Here is a 17,203-nt window from a genome sequence, read left to right on the forward strand (position 1 = left end):
TAGCAGGAGAATAATGAAATCATCATCTAAAAATTTCTTCATAAAACATACAATGACCAGACATGGTTCTAGGATGGGTGACCCCCTGGGAAGTCCTCGTGTTGCACTCCTTTTTGCGCCCCGAGCGGCCAAAACCTCTCCCGTCGACCTCCGAGGCGATGGCTTTGGGCCTCGGAATTTGCCGTGACCGCTACGCAGTCAGTCTCGTGGGGCTTGGAGAGAGCTTTCTGGAATGGGGCCGCAATAGCGATTCCGAGTTCGTTCGAGAAAGTCCCGATGGTTTCGGCGCGCGCTTGCCGTGTCCGGTACGCGGTCGGCCTCGTGGGCATCGGAGGGATCCGACAATGGCGATTCCGAGATCGTTCGAGAGGTTTCGGGGCTCCGGTCGTCGATGCGCCATCCGCGACGTGCACAAAGGGGAGGGACTACGCACACAAAACGAGTACGATCATACCAGCACTAAAGCACCGGATCCCATCAGAACTCCGAAGTTAATCGTGCTTGGGCGAGAGTAGTACTAGGATTGGTGACCCCCTGGGAAGTCCTCGTGTTGCACTCCTTTTTGCGCCCCGAGCGGCCAAAACCTCTCCCGTCAACCCCCGAGGCGATGGTTTTGGGCCTCGGAATTTGCCGTGACTGCTATGCAGTCAGTCTCGTGGGGCTCGGAGAGAGCTTTCCGGAATGGGGCCGCAATAGCGATTCCGAGTTCGTTCGAGAAAGTCCCGATGGTTTCGGCGCGCGGTTGCCGTTTCCGGTACGCGGTCGGCCTCGTGGGCATCGGAGGGATCCGACAATGGCGATTCCGAGATCGTTCGAGAGGTTTCGGGGCTCCGGTCGTCGATGCGCCGTCCGCGACGTGCACAAAGGCGAGGGACGACGCACACAAAACGAGTGCGATCATACCAGCACTAAAGCACCGGATCCCATCAGAACTCCGAAGTTAAGCCTGCTTGGGCGAGAGTAGTACTAGGATGGGTGACCCCCTGGGAAGTCCTCGTGTTGCACTCCTTTTTGCGCCCCAAGCGGCCAAAAGATTTTTCCAGCATTATGGCCAACAATAAATATGTCATTAACATATATATAGCAGGAGAATAATGAAATCATCATCTAAAAATTTCTTAATAAAACATACAATGACCAGACATGGTTCTAGGATGGGTGACCCCCTGGGAAGTCCTTGTGTTGCACTCCTTTGAGCGGCCAAAACCTCTCCCGTCGACCTCCGAGGCGATGGTTTTGGGCCTCGGAATTTGCCGTGACCGCTACGCAGTCAGTCTCGTGGGGCTCGGAGAGAGCTTTCCGGAATGGGGCCGCAATAGCGATTCCGAGTTCGTTCGAGAAAGTCCCGATGGTTTCGACGCGCGCTTGCCGTGTCCGGTACGCGGTCGGCCTCGTGGGCATCGGAGGGATCCGACAATGGCGATTCCGAGATCGTTCGAGAGGTTTCGGGGCTCCGGTCGTCGATGCGCCGTCCGCGACGTGCACAAAGGCGAGGGACGACGCACACAAAACGAGTGCGATCATACCAGCACCGGATCCCATCAGAACTCCGAAGTTAAGCGTGCTTGGGCGAGAGTAGTACTAGGATGGGTGATCCCCTGGGAAGTCCTCGTGTTGCACTCCTTTTTGCGCCCCGAGCGGCCAAAAGACTTACTTAAAACTCTCTTTTAAGCTTTTCAATTTTTCCAGCATTATGGCCAACAATAAATATGTCATTAACATATATATAGCAGGAGAATAATAAAATCATCATCTAAAAATTTATTCATAAAACATACAATGACCAGACATGGTTCTAGGATGGGTGACCCCCTGGGAAGTCCTCGTGTTGCACTCCTTTTTGCGCCCCGAGCGGCCAAAACCTCTCCCGTCGACCTCCGAGGCGATGGTTTTGGGCCTCGGAATTTGCCGTGACCGCTACGCAGTCAGTCTCGTGGGGCTCGGAGAGAGCTTTCTGGAATGGGGCCGCAATAGCGATTCCGAGTTCGTTCGAGAAAGTCCCGATGGTTTCGGCGCGCGCTTGCCTTGTCCGGTACGCGGTCGGCCTCGTGGGCATCGGAGGGATTCGACAATGGCAATTCCGAGATCGTTCGAGAGGTTTCGGGGCTCCGGTCGTCGATGCGCCGTCCGCGACGTGCACAAAGGCGAGGGACGACGCACACAAAACGAGTGTGATCATACCAGCACTAAAGCATCGGATCCCATCAGAACTCCGAAGTTAAGCCTGCTTGGGCGAGAGTAGTACTAGGATGGGTGACCCCCTGGGAAGTCCTCGTGTTGCACTCCTTTTTGCGCCTCGAGCGGCCAAAAGATTTACTTAAAACTCTCTTTTAAGCTTTTCAATTTTTCCAGCATTATGGCCAACAATAAATATGTCATTAACATATATATAGCAGGAGAATAATGAAATCATCATCTAAAAATTTCTTCATAAAACATACAATGACCAGACATGGTTCTAGGATGGGTGACCCCCTGGGAAGTCCTCGTGTTGCACTCCTTTTTGCGCCCCGAGCGGCCAAAACCTCCGAGGCGATGGTTTTGGGCCTCGGAATTTGCCGTGACCGCTACGCAGTCAGTCTCGTGGGGCTCGGAGAGAGCTTTCCGGAATGGGGCCGCAATAGTGATTCCGAGTTCGTTCGAGAAAGTCCCGATGGTTTCGGCGCGCGCTTGCCGTGTCCGGTACGCGGTCGGCCTCGTGGGCATCGGAGGGATCCGACAATGGCGATTCCGAGATCGTTCGAGAGGTTTTGGGGCTCCGGTCGTCGATGCGTCGTCCGCGACGTGCACAAAGGCGAGGGACGACGCACACAAAATTAGTGTGATCATACCAGCACTAAAGCACCGGATCCCATCAGAACTCCGAAGTTAAGCCTGCTTGGGCTAGAGTAGTACTAGGATGGGTGACCCCCTGGGAAGTCCTCGTGTTGCACTCCTTTTTGCGCCCCGAGCGTCAAAAGACTTACTTAAAACTCTCTTTTAAGCTTTTCAATTTTTCCAGCATTATGGCCAACAATAAATATGTCATTAACATATATATAGCAGGAGAATAATGAAATCATCATCTAAAAATTTCTTCATAAAACATACAATGACCAGACATGGTTCTAGGATGGGTGACCCCCTGGGAAGTCCTCGTGTTGCACTCCTTTTTGCGCCCCGAGCGGCCAAAACCTCCGAGGCGATGGTTTTGGGCCTCGGAATTTGCCGTGACCGCTACGCAGTCAGTCTCGTGGGGCTCGGAGAGAGCTTTCCGGAATGGGGCCGCAATAGCGATTCCGAGTTCGTTCGAGAAAGTCCCGATGGTTTCGGCGCGCGCTTGCCGTGTCCGGTACGCGGTCGGCCTCGTGGGCATCGGAGGGATCCGACAATGGCGATTCCGAGATCGTTCGAGAGGTTTTGGGGCTCCGGTCGTCGATGCGCCGTCCGCGACGTGCACAAAGGCGAGGGACGACGCACACAAAATGAGTGCGATCATACCAGCACTAAAGCACCGGATCCCATCAGAACTCCGAAGTTAAGCCTGCTTGGGCGAGAGTAGTACTAGGATGGGTGACCCCCTGGGAAGTCCTCGTGTTGCACTCCTTTTTGCGCCCCGAGCGCCAAAAGACTTACTTAAAACTCTCTTTTAAGCTTTTCAATTTTTCCAGCATTATGGCCAACAATAAATATGTCATTAACATATATATAGCAGGAGAATAATGAAATCATCATCTAAAAATTTCTTCATAAAACATACAATGACCAGACATGGTTCTAGGATGGGTGACCCCCTGGGAAGTCCTCGTGTTGCACTCCTTTTTGCGCCCCGAGCGGCCAAAACCTCTCCCGTCGTCCTCCGAGGAGATGGTTTTGGGCCTCGGAATTTGCCGTGACCGCTACGCAGTCTTGCCGTGTCCGGTACGCGGTCGGCCTCGTGGGCATCGGAGGGATCCGACAATGGCGATTCCGAGATCGTTCGAGAGGTTTCGGGGCTCCGGTCGTCGATGCGTCGTCCGCGACGTGCACAAAGGCGAGGGACGACGCACACAAAATGAGTGCGATAATACCAGCAGTAATGCACCAGATCCCATCAGAACTCCGAAGTTAAGCGTGCTTGGGCGAGAGTAGTACTAGGATGGGTGACCCCCTGGGAAGTCCTCGTGTTGCACTCCTTTTTGCGCCCCGAGCGGCCAAAAGACTTACTTAAAACTCTCTTTTAAGCTTTTCAATTTTTCCAGCATTATGGCCAACAATAAATATGTCATTAACATATATATAGCAGGAGAATAATGAAATCATCATCTAAAAATTTCTTCATAAAACATACAATGACCAGACATGGTTCTAGGATGGGTGACCCCCTGGGAAGTCCTCGTGTTGCACTCCTTTTTGCGCCCCGAGCGGCCAAAACCTCTCCCGTCGACCTCCGAGGCGATGGTTTTGGGCCTCGGAATTTGCCGTGACCGCTACGCAGTCAGTCTCGTGAGGCTCGGAGAGAGCTTTCCGGAATGGGGCCGCAATAGCGATTCCGAGTTCGTTCGAGAAAGTCCCGATGGTTTCGGCGCGCGCTTGCCGTGTCCGGTACGCGGTCGGCCTCGTGGGCATCGGAGGGATCCGACAATGGCGATTCCGAGATCGTTCGAGAGGTTTCGGGGCTCCGGTCGTCGATGCGCCGTCCGCGACTTGTACAAAGGCGAGGGATGACGCACACAAAACGAGTGCGATCATACCAGCACCGGATCCCATCAGAACTACGATGTTAAGCGTGCTTGGGCGAGAGTAGTACTAGGATGGGTGACCCCCTGGGAAGTCCTCGTGTTGCACTCCTTTTTGCGCCCCGAGCGGCCAAAAGACTTGCTTAAAACTCTCTTTTAAGCTTTTAAATTTTTCCAGCATTATGGCCAACAATAAATATGTCATTAACATATATATAGCAGGAGAATAATGAAATCATCATCTAAAAATTTCTTCATAAAACATACAATGACCAGACATGGTTCTAGGATGGGTGACCCCCTGGGAAGTCCTCGTGTTGCACTCCTTTTTGCGCCCCGAGCGGCCAAAACCTCCGAGGCGATGGTTTTGGGCCTCGGAATTTGCCGTGACCGCTACGCAGTCAGTCTCGTGGGGCTCGGAGAGAGCTTTCCGGAATGGGGCCGCAATAGCGATTCCGAGTTCGTTCGAGAAAGTCCCGATGGTTTCGGCGCGCGCTTGCCGTGTCCGGTACGCGGTCGGCCTCGTGGGCATCGGAGGGATCCGACAATGGCGATTCCGAGATCGTTCGAGAGGTTTTGGGGCTCCGGTCGTCGATGCGCCGTCCGCGACGTGCACAAAGGCGAGGGACGACGCACACAAAACGAGTGTGATCATACCAGCACCAAAGCATCGGATCCCATCAGAACTCCGAAGTTAAGCCTGCTTGGGCGAGAGTAGTACTAGGATGGGTGACCCCCTGGGAAGTCCTCGTGTTGCACTCCTTTTTGCGCCCCGAGCGCCAAAAGACTTACTTAAAACTCTCTTTTAAGCTTTTCAATTTTTCCAGCATTATGGCCAACAATAAATATGTCATTAACATATATATAGCAGGAGAATAATGAAATCATCATCTAAAAATTTCTTCATAAAACATACAATGACCAGACATGGTTCTAGGATGGGTGACCCCCTGGGAAGTCCTCGTGTTGCACTCCTTTTTGCGCCCCGAGCGGCCAAAACCTCCGAGGCGATGGTTTTGGGCCTCGGAATTTGCCGTGACCGCTACGCAGTCAGTCTCGTGGGGCTCGGAGAGAGCTTTCCGGAATGGGGCCGCAATAGCGATTCCGAGTTCGTTCGAGAAAGTCCCGATGGTTTCGGCGCGCGCTTGCCGTGTCCGGTACGCGGTCGGCCTCGTGGGCATCGGAGGGATCCGACAATGGCGATTCCGAGATCGTTCGAGAGGTTTTGGGGCTCCGGTCGTCGATGCGCCGTCCGCGACGTGCACAAAGGCGAGGGACGACGCACACAAAATGAGTGCGATCATACCAGCACTAAAGCACCGGATCCCATCAGAACTCCGAAGTTAAGCCTGCTTGGGCGAGAGTAGTACTAGGATGGGTGACCCCCTGGGAAGTCCTCGTGTTGCACTCCTTTTTGCGCCCCGAGCGCCAAAAGACTTACTTAAAACTCTCTTTTAAGCTTTTCAATTTTTCCAGCATTATGGCCAACAATAAATATGTCATTAACATATATATAGCAGGAGAATAATGAAATCATCATCTAAAAATTTCTTCATAAAACATACAATGACCAGACATGGTTCTAGGATGGGTGACCCCCTGGGAAGTCCTCGTGTTGCACTCCTTTTTGCGCCCCGAACGGCCAAAACCTCTCCCGTCGTCCTCCGAGGCGATGGTTTTGGGCCTCGGAATTTGCCGTGACCGCTACGCAGTCTTGCCGTGTCCGGTACGCGGTCGGCCTCGTGGGCATCGGAGGGATCCGACAATGGCGATTCCGAGATCGTTCGAGAGGTTTCGGGGCTCCGGTCGTCGATGCACCGTCCGCGACGTGCACAAAGGCGAGGGACGACGCACACAAAATGAGTGCGATAATACCAGCAGTAATGCACCGGATCCCATCAGAACTCTGAAGTTAAGCGTGCTTGGGCGAGAGTAGTACTAGGATTGGTGACCCCCTGGGAAGTCCTCGTGTTGCACTCCTTTTTGCGCCCCGTGCGGCCAAAAGACTTACTTAAAACTCTCTTTTAAGCTTTTCAATTTTTCCAGCATTATGGCCAACAATAAATATGTCATTAACAAATATATAGCAGGAGAATAATGAAATCATCATCTAAAAATTTCTTCATAAAACATACAATGACCAGACATGGTTCTAGGATGGGTGACCCCCTGGGAAGTCCTCGTGTTGCACTCCTTTTTGCGCCCCGAGCGGCCAAAACCTCTCCCGTCGACCTCCGAGGCGATGGTTTTGGGCCTCGGAATTTGCCGTGACCGCTACGCAGTCAGTCTCGTGGGGCTCGGAGAGAGCTTTCCGGAATGGGGCCGCAATAGCGATTCCGAGTTCGTTTGAGAAAGTCCCGATGGTTTCGGCGCGCGCTTGCCGTGTCCGGTACGCGGTCGGCCTCGTGGGCATCGGAGGGATCCGACAATGGCGATTCCGAGATCATTCGAGAGGTTTCGGGGCTCCGATCGTCGATGCGCCGTCCGCGACGTGCACAAAGGCGAGGGACGACGCACACAAAACGAGTGCGATCATACCAGCACCGGATCCCATCAGAACTCCGAAGTTAAGCGTGCTTGGGCGAGAGTAGTACTAGGATGGGTGACCCCCTGGGAAGTCCTCGTGTTGCACTCCTTTTTGCGCCCCGAGCGGCCAAAAGACTTGCTTAAAACTCTCTTTTAAGCTTTTCAATTTTTCCAGCATTATGGCCAACAATAAATATGTCATTAACATATATATAGCAGAAGAATAATGAAATCATCATCTAAAAATTTCTTCATAAAACATACAATGACCAGACATGGTTCTAGGATGGGTGACCCCCTGGGAAGTCCTCGTGTTGCACTCCTTTTTGTGCCCCGAGCGGCCAAAACCTCTCCCGTCGACCTCCGAGGCGATGGTTTTGGGCCTCGGAATTTGTCGTGACCGCTACGCAGTCAGTCTCGTGGGGCTCGGAGAGAGCTTTCCGGAATGGGGCCGCAATAGCGATTCCGAGTTCGATCGAGAAAGTCCCGATGGTTTCGGCGCGCTTGCCGTGTCCGGTACGCGGTCGGCCTCGTGGGCATCGAAGGGATCCGACAATGGCGATTCCGAGATCGTTCGAGAGGTTTCGGGGCTCCGGTCGTCGATGCGCCGTCCGCGACGTGCACAAAGGCGAGGGACGACGCACACAAAACGAGTGCGATCATACCAGCACCGGATCCCATCAGAACTCCGAAGTTAAGCGTGCTTGGGCGAGAGTAGTACTAGGATGGGTGACCCCCTGGGAAGTCCTCGTGTTGCACTCCTTTTTGCGCCCCGAGCGGCCAAAAGACTTACTTAAAACTCTCTTTTAAGCTTTTCAATTTTTCCAGCATTATGGCCAACAATAAATATGTCATTAACATATATATAGCAGGAGAATAATGAAATCATCATCTAAAAATTTCTTCATAAAACATACAATGACCAGACATGGTTCTAGGATGGGTGACCCCCTGGGAAGTCCTCGTGTTGCACTCCTTTTTGCGCCCCGAGCGGCCAAAACCTCTCCCGTCGACCTCCGAGGCGATGGTTTTGGGCCTCGGAATTTGCCGTGACCGCTACGCAGTCAGTCTCGTGGGGCTCGGAGAGAGCTTTCCGGAATGGGGCCGCAATAGCGATTCCGAGTTCGTTCGAGAAAGTCCCGATGGTTTCGGCGCGCGCTTGCCGTGTCCGGTACGCGGTCGGCCTCGTGGGCATCGGAGGGATCCGACAATGGCGATTCCGAGATCGTTCGAGAGGTTTCGGGGCTCCGGTCGTCGATGCGCCGTCCGCGACTTGCACAAAGGCGAGGGATGACACACACAAAACGAGTGCGATCATACCAGCACCGGATCCCATCAGAACTCCGAAGTTAAGCGTGCTTGGGCGAGAGTAGTACTAGGATGGGTGATCCCCTGGGAAATCCTCGTGTTGCACTCCTTTTTGCGCCCCGAGCGGCCAAAAGACTTACTTAAAACTCTCTTTTAAGCTTTTCAATTTTTCCAGCATTATGGCCAACAATAAATATGTCATTAACATATATATAGCAGGAGAATAATGAAATCATCATCTAAAAATTTCTTCATAAAACATACAATGACCAGACATGGTTCTAGGATGGGTGACCCCCTGGGAAGTCCTCGTGTTGCACTCCTTTTTGCGCCCCGAGCGGCCAAAACCTCTCCCGTCGACCTCCGAGGCGATGGTTTTGGGCCTCGGAATTTGCCGTGACCGCTACGCAGTCAGTCTCGTGGGGCTCGGAGAGAGCTTTCCGGAATGGGGCCGCAATAGCGATTCCGAGTTCGTTCGAGAAAGTCCCGATGGTTTCGGCGCGCGCTTGCCGTGTCCGGTACGCGGTCGGCCTCATGGGCATCGGAGGGATCCGACAATGGCGATTCCGAGATCGTTCGAGAGGTTTCGGGGCTCCGGTCGTCGATGCGCCGTCCGCGACTTGCACAAAGGCGAGGGATGACACAAACAAAACGAGTGCGATCATACCAGCACCGGATCCCATCAGAACTCCGAAGTTAAGCGTGCTTGGGCGAGAGTAGTACTAGGATGGGTGACCCCCTGGGAAGTCCTCGTGTTGCACTCCTTTTTGCGCCCCGAGCGGCCAAAAGACTTACTTAAAACTCTCTTTTAAGCTTTTCAATTTTTCCAGCATTATGGCCAACAATAAATATGTCATTAACATATATATAGCAGGAGAATAATGAAATCATCATCTAAAAATTTCTTCATAAAACTTACAATGACCAGACATGGTTCTAGGATGGGTGACCCCCTGGGAAGTCCTCGTGTTGCACTCCTTTTTGCGCCCCGAGCGGCCAAAACCTCTCCCGTCGACCTCCGAGGCGATGGTTTTGGGCCTCGGAATTTGCCGTGACCGCTACGCAGTCAGTCTCGTGGGGCTCGGAGAGAGCTTTCCGGAATGGGGCCGCAATAGCGATTCCGAGTTCGTTCGAGAAAGTCCCAATGGTTTTGGCGCGCGCTTGCCGTGTCCGGTACGCGGTCGGCCTCGTGGGCATCGGAGGGATCCGACAATGGCGATTCCGAGATCATTCGAGAGGTTTCGGGGCTCCGATCGTCGATGCGCCGTCCGCGACGTGCACAAAGGCGAGGGACGACGCACACAAAACGAGTGCGATCATACCAGCACCGGATCCCATCAGAACTCCGAAGTTAAGCGTGCTTGGTCGAGAGTAGTACTAGGATGGGTGACCCCCTGGGAAGTTCTCGTGTTGCACTCTTTTTTGCGCCCCGAGCGGCCAAAAGACTTGCTTAAAACTCTCTTTTAAGCTTTTCAATTTTTCCAGCATTATGGCCAACAATAAATATGTCATTAACATATATATAGTAGGAGAATAATGAAATCATCATCTAAAAATTTCTTCATAAAACATACAATGACCAGACATGGTTCTAGGATGGGTGACCCCCTGGGAAGTCCTCGTGTTGCACTCCTTTTTGCGCCCCGAGCGGCCAAAACCTCTCCCGTCGACCTCCGAGGCGATGGTTTTGGGCCTCGGAATTTGCCGTGACCGCTACGCAGTCAGTCTCGTGAGGCTCGGAGAGAGCTTTCCGGAATGGGGCCGCAATAGCGATTCCGAGTTCGTTCGAGAAAGTCCCGATGGTTTCGGCGCGCGCTTGCCGTGTCCGGTACGCGGTCGGCCTCGTGGGCATCGGAGGGATCCGACAATGGCGATTCCGAGATCGTTCGAGAGGTTTCGGGGCTCCGATCGTCGATGCGCCGTCCGCGACTTGTACAAAGGCGAGGGATGATGCACACAAAACGAGTGCGATCATACCAGCACCGGATCCCATCAGAACTACGATGTTAAGCGTGCTTGGGCGAGAGTAGTACTAGGATGGGTGACCCCCTGGGAAGTCCTCGTGTTGCACTCCTTTTTGCGCCCCGAGCGGCCAAAAGACTTGCTTAAAACTCTCTTTTAAGCTTTTAAATTTTTCCAGCATTATGGCCAACAATAAATATGTCATTAACATATATATAGCAGGAGAATAATGAAATCATCATCTAAAAATTTCTTCATAAAACATACAATGACCAGACATGGTTCTAGGATGGGTGACCCCCTGGGAAGTCCTCGTGTTGCACTCCTTTTTGCGCCCCGAGCGGCCAAAACCTCCGAGGCGATGGTTTTGGGCCTCGGAATTTGCCGTGACCGCTACGCAGTCAGTCTCGTGGGGCTCGGAGAGAGCTTTCCGGAATGGGGCCGCAATAGCGATTCCGAGTTCGTTCGAGAAAGTCCCGATGGTTTCGGCGCGCGCTTGCCGTGTCCGGTACGCGGTCGGCCTCGTGGGCATCGGAGGGATCCGACAATGGCGATTCCGAGATCGTTCGAGAGGTTTTGGGGCTCCGGTCGTCGATGCGCCGTCCGCGACGTGCACAAAGGCGAAGGACGACGCACACAAAACGAGTGTGATCATACCAGCACTAAAGCACCGGATCCCATCAGAACTCCGAAGTTAAGCCTGCTTGGGCGAGAGTAGTACTAGGATGGGTGACCCCCTGGGAAGTCCTCGTGTTGCACTCCTTTTTGCGCCCCGAGCGCCAAAAGACTTACTTAAAACTCTCTTTTAAGCTTTTCAATTTTTCCAGCATTATGGCCAACAATAAATATGTCATTAACATATATATAGCAGGAGAATAATGAAATCATCATCTAAAAATTTCTTTATAAAACATACAATGACCAGACATGGTTCTAGGATGGGTGACCCCCTGGGAAGTCCTCGTGTTGCACTCCTTTTTGCGCCCCGAGCGGCCAAAACCTCCGAGGCGATGGTTTTGGGCCTCGGAATTTGCCGTGACCGCTACGCAGTCAGTCTCGTGGGGCTCGGAGAGAGCTTTCCGGAATGGGGCCGCAATAGCGATTCCGAGTTCGTTCGAGAAAGTCCCGATGGTTTCGGCGCGCGCTTGCCGTGTCCGGTACGCGGTCGGCCTCGTGGGCATCGGAGGGATCCGACAATGGCGATTCCGAGATCGTTCGAGAGGTTTTGGGGCTCCGGTCGTCGATGCGCCGTCCGCGACGTGCACAAAGGCGAGGGACGACGCACACAAAATGAGTGCGATCATACCAGCACTAAAGCACCGGATCCCATCAGAACTCCGAAGTTATGCCTGCTTGGGCGAGAGTAGTACTAGGATGGGTGACCCCCTGGGAAGTCCTCGTGTTGCACTCCTTTTTGCGCCCCGAGCGCCAAAAGACTTACTTAAAACTCTCTTTTAAGCTTTTCAATTTTTCCAGCATTATGGCCAACAATAAATATGTCATTAACATATATATAGCAGGAGAATAATGAAATCATCATCTAAAAATTTCTTCATAAAACATACAATGACCAGACATGGTTCTAGGATGGGTGACCCCCTGGGAAGTCCTCGTGTTGCACTCCTTTTTGCGCCCCGAGCGGCCAAAACCTCTCCCGTCGTCCTCCGAGGCGATGGTTTTGGGCCTCGGAATTTGCCGTGACCGCTACGCAGTCTTGCCGTGTCCGGTACGCGGTCGGCCTCGTGGGCATCGGAGGGATCCGACAATGGCGATTCCGAGATCGTTCGAGAGGTTTCGGGGCTCCGGTCGTCGATGCGCCGTCCGCGACGTGCACAAAGGCGAGGGACGACGCACACAAAATGAGTGCGATAATACCAGCAGTAATGCACCAGATCCCATCAGAACTCCGAAGTTAAGCGTGCTTGGGCGAGAGTAGTACTAGGATGGGTGACCCCCTGGGAAGTCCTCGTGTTGCACTCCTTTTTGCGCCCCGAGCGGCCAAAAGACTTACTTAAAACTCTCTTTTAAGCTTTTCAATTTTTCCAGCATTATGGCCAACAATAAATATGTCATTAACATATATATAGCAGGAGAATAATGAAATCATCATCTAAAAATTTCTTCATAAAACATACAATGACCAGACATGGTTCTAGGATGGGTGACCCCCTGGGAAGTCCTTGTGTTGCACTCCTTTTTACGCCCCGAGCGGCCAAAACCTCTCCCGTCGACCTCCGAGGCGATGGTTTTGGGCCTCGGAATTTGCCGTGACCTCTACGCAGTCAGTCTCGTGAGGCTCGGAGAGAGCTTTCCGGAATGGGGCCGCAATAGCGATTCCGAGTTCGTTCGAGAAAGTCCCGATGGTTTCGGCGCGCGCTTGCCGTGTCCGGTACGCGGTCGGCCTCGTGGGCATCGGAGGGATCTGACAATGGCGATTCCGAGATCGTTCGAGAGGTTTCGGGGCTCCGGTCGTCGATGCGCCGTCCGCGACTTGTACAAAGGCGAGGGATGACGCACACAAAACGAGTGCGATCATACCAGCACCGGATCCCATCAGAACTACGATGTTAAGCGTGCTTGGGCGAGAGTAGTACTAGGATGGGTGACCCCCTGGGAAGTCCTCGTGTTGCACTCCTTTTTGCGCCCCGAGCGGCCAAAAGACTTGCTTAAAACTCTCTTTTAAGCTTTTAAATTTTTCCAGCATTATGGCCAACAATAAATATGTCATTAACATATATATAGCAGGAGAATAATGAAATCATCATCTAAAAATTTCTTCATAAAACATACAATGACCAGACATGGTTCTAGGATGGGTGACCCCCTGGGAAGTCCTCGTGTTGCACTCCTTTTTGCGCCCCGAGCGGCCAAAACCTCTCCCGTCGACCTCCGAGGCGATGGTTTTGGGCCTCGGAATTTGCCGTGACCGCTACGCAGTCAGTCTCGTGGGGCTCGGAGAGAGCTTTCCGGAATGGGGCCGCAATAGCGATTCCGAGTTCGTTCGAGAAAGTCCCGATGGTTTCGGCGCGCGCATGCCGTGTCCGGTACGCGGTCGGCCTCGTGGGCATCGGAGGGATCCGACAATGGCGATTCCGAGATCGTTCGAGAGGTTTCGGGGCTCCGGTCGTCGATGCGCCGTCCGCGACGTGCACAAAGGCGAGGGACGACGCACACAAAACGAGTGCGATCATACCAGCACCGGATCCCATCAGAACTCCGAAGTTAAGCGTGCTTGGGCGAGAGTAGTACTAGGATGGGTGACCCCCTGGGAAGTCCTCGTGTTGCACTCCTTTTTGCGCCCCGAGCGGCCAAAAGACTTACTTAAAACTCTCTTTTAAGCTTTTCAATTTTTCCAGCATTATGGCCAACAATAAATATGTCATTAACATATATATAGCAGGAGAATAATGAAATCATCATCTAAAAATTTCTTCATAAAACATACAATGACCAGACATGGTTCTAGGATGGGTGACCCCCTGGGAAGTCCTCGTGTTGCACTCCTTTTTGCGCCCCGAGCGGCCAAAACCTCTCCCGTCGACCTCCGAGGCGATGGTTTTGGGCCTCGGAATTTGCCGTGACCGCTACGCAGTCAGTCTCGTGAGGCTCGGAGAGAGCTTTCCGGAATGGGGCCGCAATAGCGATTCCGAGTTCGTTCGAGAAAGTCCCGATGGTTTCGGCGCGCGCTTGCCGTGTCCGGTACGCGGTCGGCCTCGTGGGCATCGGAGGGATCCGACAATGGCGATTCCGAGATCGTTCGAGAGGTTTCGGGGCTCCGGTCGTCGATGCGCCGTCCGCGACTTGCACAAAGGCGAGGGATGACACACACAAAACGAGTGCGATCATACCAGCACCGGATCCAATCAGAACTCCGTAGTTAAGCGTGCTTGGGCGAGAGTAGTACTAGGATGGGTGTCCCCCTGGGAAGTCCTCGTGTTGCACTCCTTTTTGCGCCCCGAGCGGCCAAAAGACTTACTTAAAACTCTCTTTTAAGCTTTTCAATTTTTCCAGCATTATGGCCAACAATAAATATGTCATTAACATATATATAGCAGGAGAATAATGAAATCATCAACTAAAAATTTCTTCATAAAACATACAATGACCAGACATGGTTCTAGGATGGGTGACCCCCTGGGAAGTCCTCGTGTTGCACTCCTTTTTGCGCCCCGAGCGGCCAAAACCTCTCCCGTCGACCTCCGAGGCGATGGTTTTGGGCCTCGGAATTTGCCGTGACCGCTACGCAGTCAGTCTCGTGGGGCTCGGAGAGAGCTTTCCGGAATGGGGCCGCAATAGCGATTCCGAGTTCGTTCGAGAATGTCCCGATGGTTTCGGCGCGCGCTTGCCGTGTCCCGTACGCGGTCGGCCTCGTGGGCATCGGAGGGATCCGACAATGGCGATTCCGAGATTGTTCGAGAGGTTTCGGGGCTCCGGTCGTCGATGCGCCGTCCGCGACGTGCACAAAGGCGAGGGACGACGCACACAAAACGAGTGCGATCATACCAGCACCGGATCCCATCAGAACTCCGAAGTTAAGCGTGCTTGGGCGAGAGTAGTACTAGGATGGGTGACCCCCTGGGAAGTCCTCGTGTTGCACTCCTTTTTGCGCCCCGAGCGGCCAAAAGACTTACTTAAAACTCTCTTTTAAGCTTTTCAATTTTTCCAGCATTATGGCCAACAATAAATATGTCATTAACATATATATAGCAGGAGAATAATGAAATCATCATCTAAAAATTTCGTCATAAAACATACAATGACCAGACATGGTTCTAGGATGGGTGACCCCCTGGGAAGTCCTCGTGTTGCACTCCTTTTTGCGCCCCGAGCGGCCAAAACCTCTCCCGTCGACCTCCGAGGCGATGGTTTTGGGCCTCGGAATTTGCCGTGACCGCTACGCAGTCAGTCTCGTGGGGCTCGGAGAGAGCTTTCCGGAATGGGGCCGCAATAGCGATTCCGAGTTCGTTCGAGAATGTCCCGATGGTTTCGGCGCGCGCTTGCCGTGTCCAGTACGCGGTCGGCCTCGTGGGCATCGGAGGGATCCGACAATGGCGATTCCGAGATTGTTCGAGAGGTTTCGGGGCTCCGGTCGTCGATGCGCCGTCCGCGACGTGCACAAAGGCGAGGGACGACGCACACAAAACGAGTGCGATCATACCAGCACCGGATCCCATCAGAACTCCGAAGTTAAGCGTGCTTGGGCGAGAGTAGTACTAGGATGGGTGACCCCCTGGGAAGTCCTCGTGTTGCACTCCTTTTTGCGCCCCGAGCGGCCAAAAGACTTACTTAAAACTCTCTTTTAAGCTTTTCAATTTTTCCAGCATTATGGCCAACAATAAATATGTCATTAACATATATATAGCAGGAGAATAATGAAATCATCATCTAAAAATTTCGTCATAAAACATACAATGACCAGACATGGTTCTAGGATGGGTGACCCCCTGGGAAGTCCTCGTGTTGCACTCCTTTTTGCGCCCCGAGCGGCCAAAACCTCTCCCGTCGACCTCCGAGGCGATGGTTTTGGGCCTCGGAATTTGCCGTGACCGCTACGCAGTCAGTCTCGTGGGGCTCGGAGAGAGCTTTCCGGAATGGGGCCGCAATAGCGATTCCGAGTTCGTTCGAGAATGTCCCGATGGTTTCGGCGCGCGCTTGCCGTGTCCAGTACGCGGTCGGCCTCGTGGGCATCGGAGGGATCCGACAATGGCGATTCCGAGATTGTTCGAGAGGTTTCGGGGCTCCGGTCGTCGATGCGCCGTCCGCGACGTGCACAAAGGCGAGGGACGACGCACACAAAACGAGTGCGATCATACCAGCACCGGATCCCATCAGAACTCCGAAGTTAAGCGTGCTTGGGCGAGAGTAGTACTAGGATGGGTGACCCCCTGGGAAGTCCTCGTGTTGCACTCCTTTTTGCGCCCCGAGCGGCCAAAAGACTTACTTAAAACTCTCTTTTAAGCTTTTCAATTTTTCCAGCATTATGGCCAACAATAAATATGTCATTAACATATATATAGCAGGAGAATAATGAAATCATCATCTAAAAATTTCGTCATAAAACATACAATGACCAGACATGGTTCTAGGATGGGTGACCCCCTGGGAAGTCCTCGTGTTGCACTCCTTTTTGCGCCCCGAGCGGCCAAAACCTCTCCCGTCGACCTCCGAGGCGATGGTTTTGGGCCTCGGAATTTGCCGTGACCGCTACGCAGTCAGTCTCGTGGGGCTCGGAGAGAGCTTTCCGGAATGGGGCCGCAATAGCGATTCCGAGTTCGTTCGAGAATGTCCCGATGGTTTCGGCGCGCGCTTGCCGTGTCCCGTACGCGGTCGGCCTCGTGGGCATCGGAGGGATCCGACAATGGCGATTCCGAGATCATTCGAGAGGTTTCGGGGCTCCGATCGTCGATGCGCCGTCCGCGACGTGCACAAAGGCGAGGGACGACGCACACAAAACGAGTGCGATCATACCAGCACCGGATCCCATCAGAACTCCGAAGTTAAGCGTGCTTGGGCGAGAGTAGTACTAGGATGGGTGACCCCCTGGGAAGTCCTCGTGTTGCACTCCTTTTTGCGCCCCGAGCGGCCAAAAGACTTGCTTAAAACTCTCTTTTAAGCTTTTCAATTTTTCCAGCATTATGGCCAACAATAAATATGTCATTAACATATATATAGCAGAAGAATAATGAAATCATCATCTAAAAATTTCTTCA

General features: G+C 53.0%; 12 non-coding genes and 15 pseudogenes across 12 annotated transcripts; all 27 read left to right on the forward strand.

Moving 5' to 3' along the window:
- The first annotated feature begins 440 nt into the window (after positions 1 to 440).
- LOC135590270 (5S ribosomal RNA) lies at positions 441 to 559 on the forward strand. Its single transcript, XR_010477677.1, has one exon. It is a non-coding gene; the product is annotated as a 5S ribosomal RNA (ribosomal RNA).
- A 330-nt stretch (positions 560 to 889) lies between these two features.
- Positions 890 to 1,008, forward strand: LOC135591898 (5S ribosomal RNA). Its single transcript, XR_010478663.1, has one exon. It is a non-coding gene; the product is annotated as a 5S ribosomal RNA (ribosomal RNA).
- Positions 1,009 to 1,512: 504 nt separating this feature from the next.
- LOC135591468 (5S ribosomal RNA) lies at positions 1,513 to 1,623 on the forward strand (annotated as a pseudogene).
- A 544-nt stretch (positions 1,624 to 2,167) lies between these two features.
- On the forward strand, positions 2,168 to 2,286 carry LOC135589672 (5S ribosomal RNA). Its single transcript, XR_010477078.1, has one exon. It is a non-coding gene; the product is annotated as a 5S ribosomal RNA (ribosomal RNA).
- A 531-nt stretch (positions 2,287 to 2,817) lies between these two features.
- LOC135590175 (5S ribosomal RNA) lies at positions 2,818 to 2,936 on the forward strand. The gene has a single exon (XR_010477581.1). It is a non-coding gene; the product is annotated as a 5S ribosomal RNA (ribosomal RNA).
- A 530-nt stretch (positions 2,937 to 3,466) lies between these two features.
- LOC135591902 (5S ribosomal RNA) lies at positions 3,467 to 3,585 on the forward strand. Its single transcript, XR_010478668.1, has one exon. It is a non-coding gene; the product is annotated as a 5S ribosomal RNA (ribosomal RNA).
- Positions 3,586 to 4,035: 450 nt separating this feature from the next.
- LOC135589766 (5S ribosomal RNA) lies at positions 4,036 to 4,154 on the forward strand. The gene has a single exon (XR_010477173.1). It is a non-coding gene; the product is annotated as a 5S ribosomal RNA (ribosomal RNA).
- Positions 4,155 to 4,698: 544 nt separating this feature from the next.
- Positions 4,699 to 4,809, forward strand: LOC135591713 (5S ribosomal RNA; annotated as a pseudogene).
- A 531-nt stretch (positions 4,810 to 5,340) lies between these two features.
- On the forward strand, positions 5,341 to 5,459 carry LOC135589958 (5S ribosomal RNA). Its single transcript, XR_010477364.1, has one exon. It is a non-coding gene; the product is annotated as a 5S ribosomal RNA (ribosomal RNA).
- Positions 5,460 to 5,989: 530 nt separating this feature from the next.
- On the forward strand, positions 5,990 to 6,108 carry LOC135591903 (5S ribosomal RNA). The gene has a single exon (XR_010478669.1). It is a non-coding gene; the product is annotated as a 5S ribosomal RNA (ribosomal RNA).
- Positions 6,109 to 6,558: 450 nt separating this feature from the next.
- On the forward strand, positions 6,559 to 6,677 carry LOC135590487 (5S ribosomal RNA). Its single transcript, XR_010477894.1, has one exon. It is a non-coding gene; the product is annotated as a 5S ribosomal RNA (ribosomal RNA).
- A 544-nt stretch (positions 6,678 to 7,221) lies between these two features.
- Positions 7,222 to 7,332, forward strand: LOC135591191 (5S ribosomal RNA; annotated as a pseudogene).
- Positions 7,333 to 7,874: 542 nt separating this feature from the next.
- LOC135591192 (5S ribosomal RNA) lies at positions 7,875 to 7,985 on the forward strand (annotated as a pseudogene).
- A 544-nt stretch (positions 7,986 to 8,529) lies between these two features.
- On the forward strand, positions 8,530 to 8,640 carry LOC135591510 (5S ribosomal RNA; annotated as a pseudogene).
- Positions 8,641 to 9,184: 544 nt separating this feature from the next.
- Positions 9,185 to 9,295, forward strand: LOC135591193 (5S ribosomal RNA; annotated as a pseudogene).
- A 544-nt stretch (positions 9,296 to 9,839) lies between these two features.
- Positions 9,840 to 9,950, forward strand: LOC135591512 (5S ribosomal RNA; annotated as a pseudogene).
- A 544-nt stretch (positions 9,951 to 10,494) lies between these two features.
- Positions 10,495 to 10,605, forward strand: LOC135591714 (5S ribosomal RNA; annotated as a pseudogene).
- Positions 10,606 to 11,136: 531 nt separating this feature from the next.
- Positions 11,137 to 11,255, forward strand: LOC135592082 (5S ribosomal RNA). Its single transcript, XR_010478847.1, has one exon. It is a non-coding gene; the product is annotated as a 5S ribosomal RNA (ribosomal RNA).
- A 530-nt stretch (positions 11,256 to 11,785) lies between these two features.
- LOC135589695 (5S ribosomal RNA) lies at positions 11,786 to 11,904 on the forward strand. Its single transcript, XR_010477101.1, has one exon. It is a non-coding gene; the product is annotated as a 5S ribosomal RNA (ribosomal RNA).
- Positions 11,905 to 12,354: 450 nt separating this feature from the next.
- LOC135589768 (5S ribosomal RNA) lies at positions 12,355 to 12,473 on the forward strand. The gene has a single exon (XR_010477174.1). It is a non-coding gene; the product is annotated as a 5S ribosomal RNA (ribosomal RNA).
- A 544-nt stretch (positions 12,474 to 13,017) lies between these two features.
- On the forward strand, positions 13,018 to 13,128 carry LOC135591715 (5S ribosomal RNA; annotated as a pseudogene).
- A 544-nt stretch (positions 13,129 to 13,672) lies between these two features.
- Positions 13,673 to 13,783, forward strand: LOC135591194 (5S ribosomal RNA; annotated as a pseudogene).
- A 544-nt stretch (positions 13,784 to 14,327) lies between these two features.
- On the forward strand, positions 14,328 to 14,438 carry LOC135591705 (5S ribosomal RNA; annotated as a pseudogene).
- A 544-nt stretch (positions 14,439 to 14,982) lies between these two features.
- Positions 14,983 to 15,093, forward strand: LOC135591195 (5S ribosomal RNA; annotated as a pseudogene).
- Positions 15,094 to 15,637: 544 nt separating this feature from the next.
- LOC135591196 (5S ribosomal RNA) lies at positions 15,638 to 15,748 on the forward strand (annotated as a pseudogene).
- A 544-nt stretch (positions 15,749 to 16,292) lies between these two features.
- Positions 16,293 to 16,403, forward strand: LOC135591197 (5S ribosomal RNA; annotated as a pseudogene).
- Positions 16,404 to 16,947: 544 nt separating this feature from the next.
- Positions 16,948 to 17,058, forward strand: LOC135591198 (5S ribosomal RNA; annotated as a pseudogene).
- Positions 17,059 to 17,203: the final 145 nt, after the last annotated feature.

This window comes from Musa acuminata, chromosome BXJ1-8, assembly GCF_036884655.1.
Source record: "Musa acuminata AAA Group cultivar baxijiao chromosome BXJ1-8, Cavendish_Baxijiao_AAA, whole genome shotgun sequence".
In the NCBI taxonomy this organism is placed as follows: Eukaryota; Viridiplantae; Streptophyta; class Magnoliopsida; order Zingiberales; family Musaceae; genus Musa; species Musa acuminata.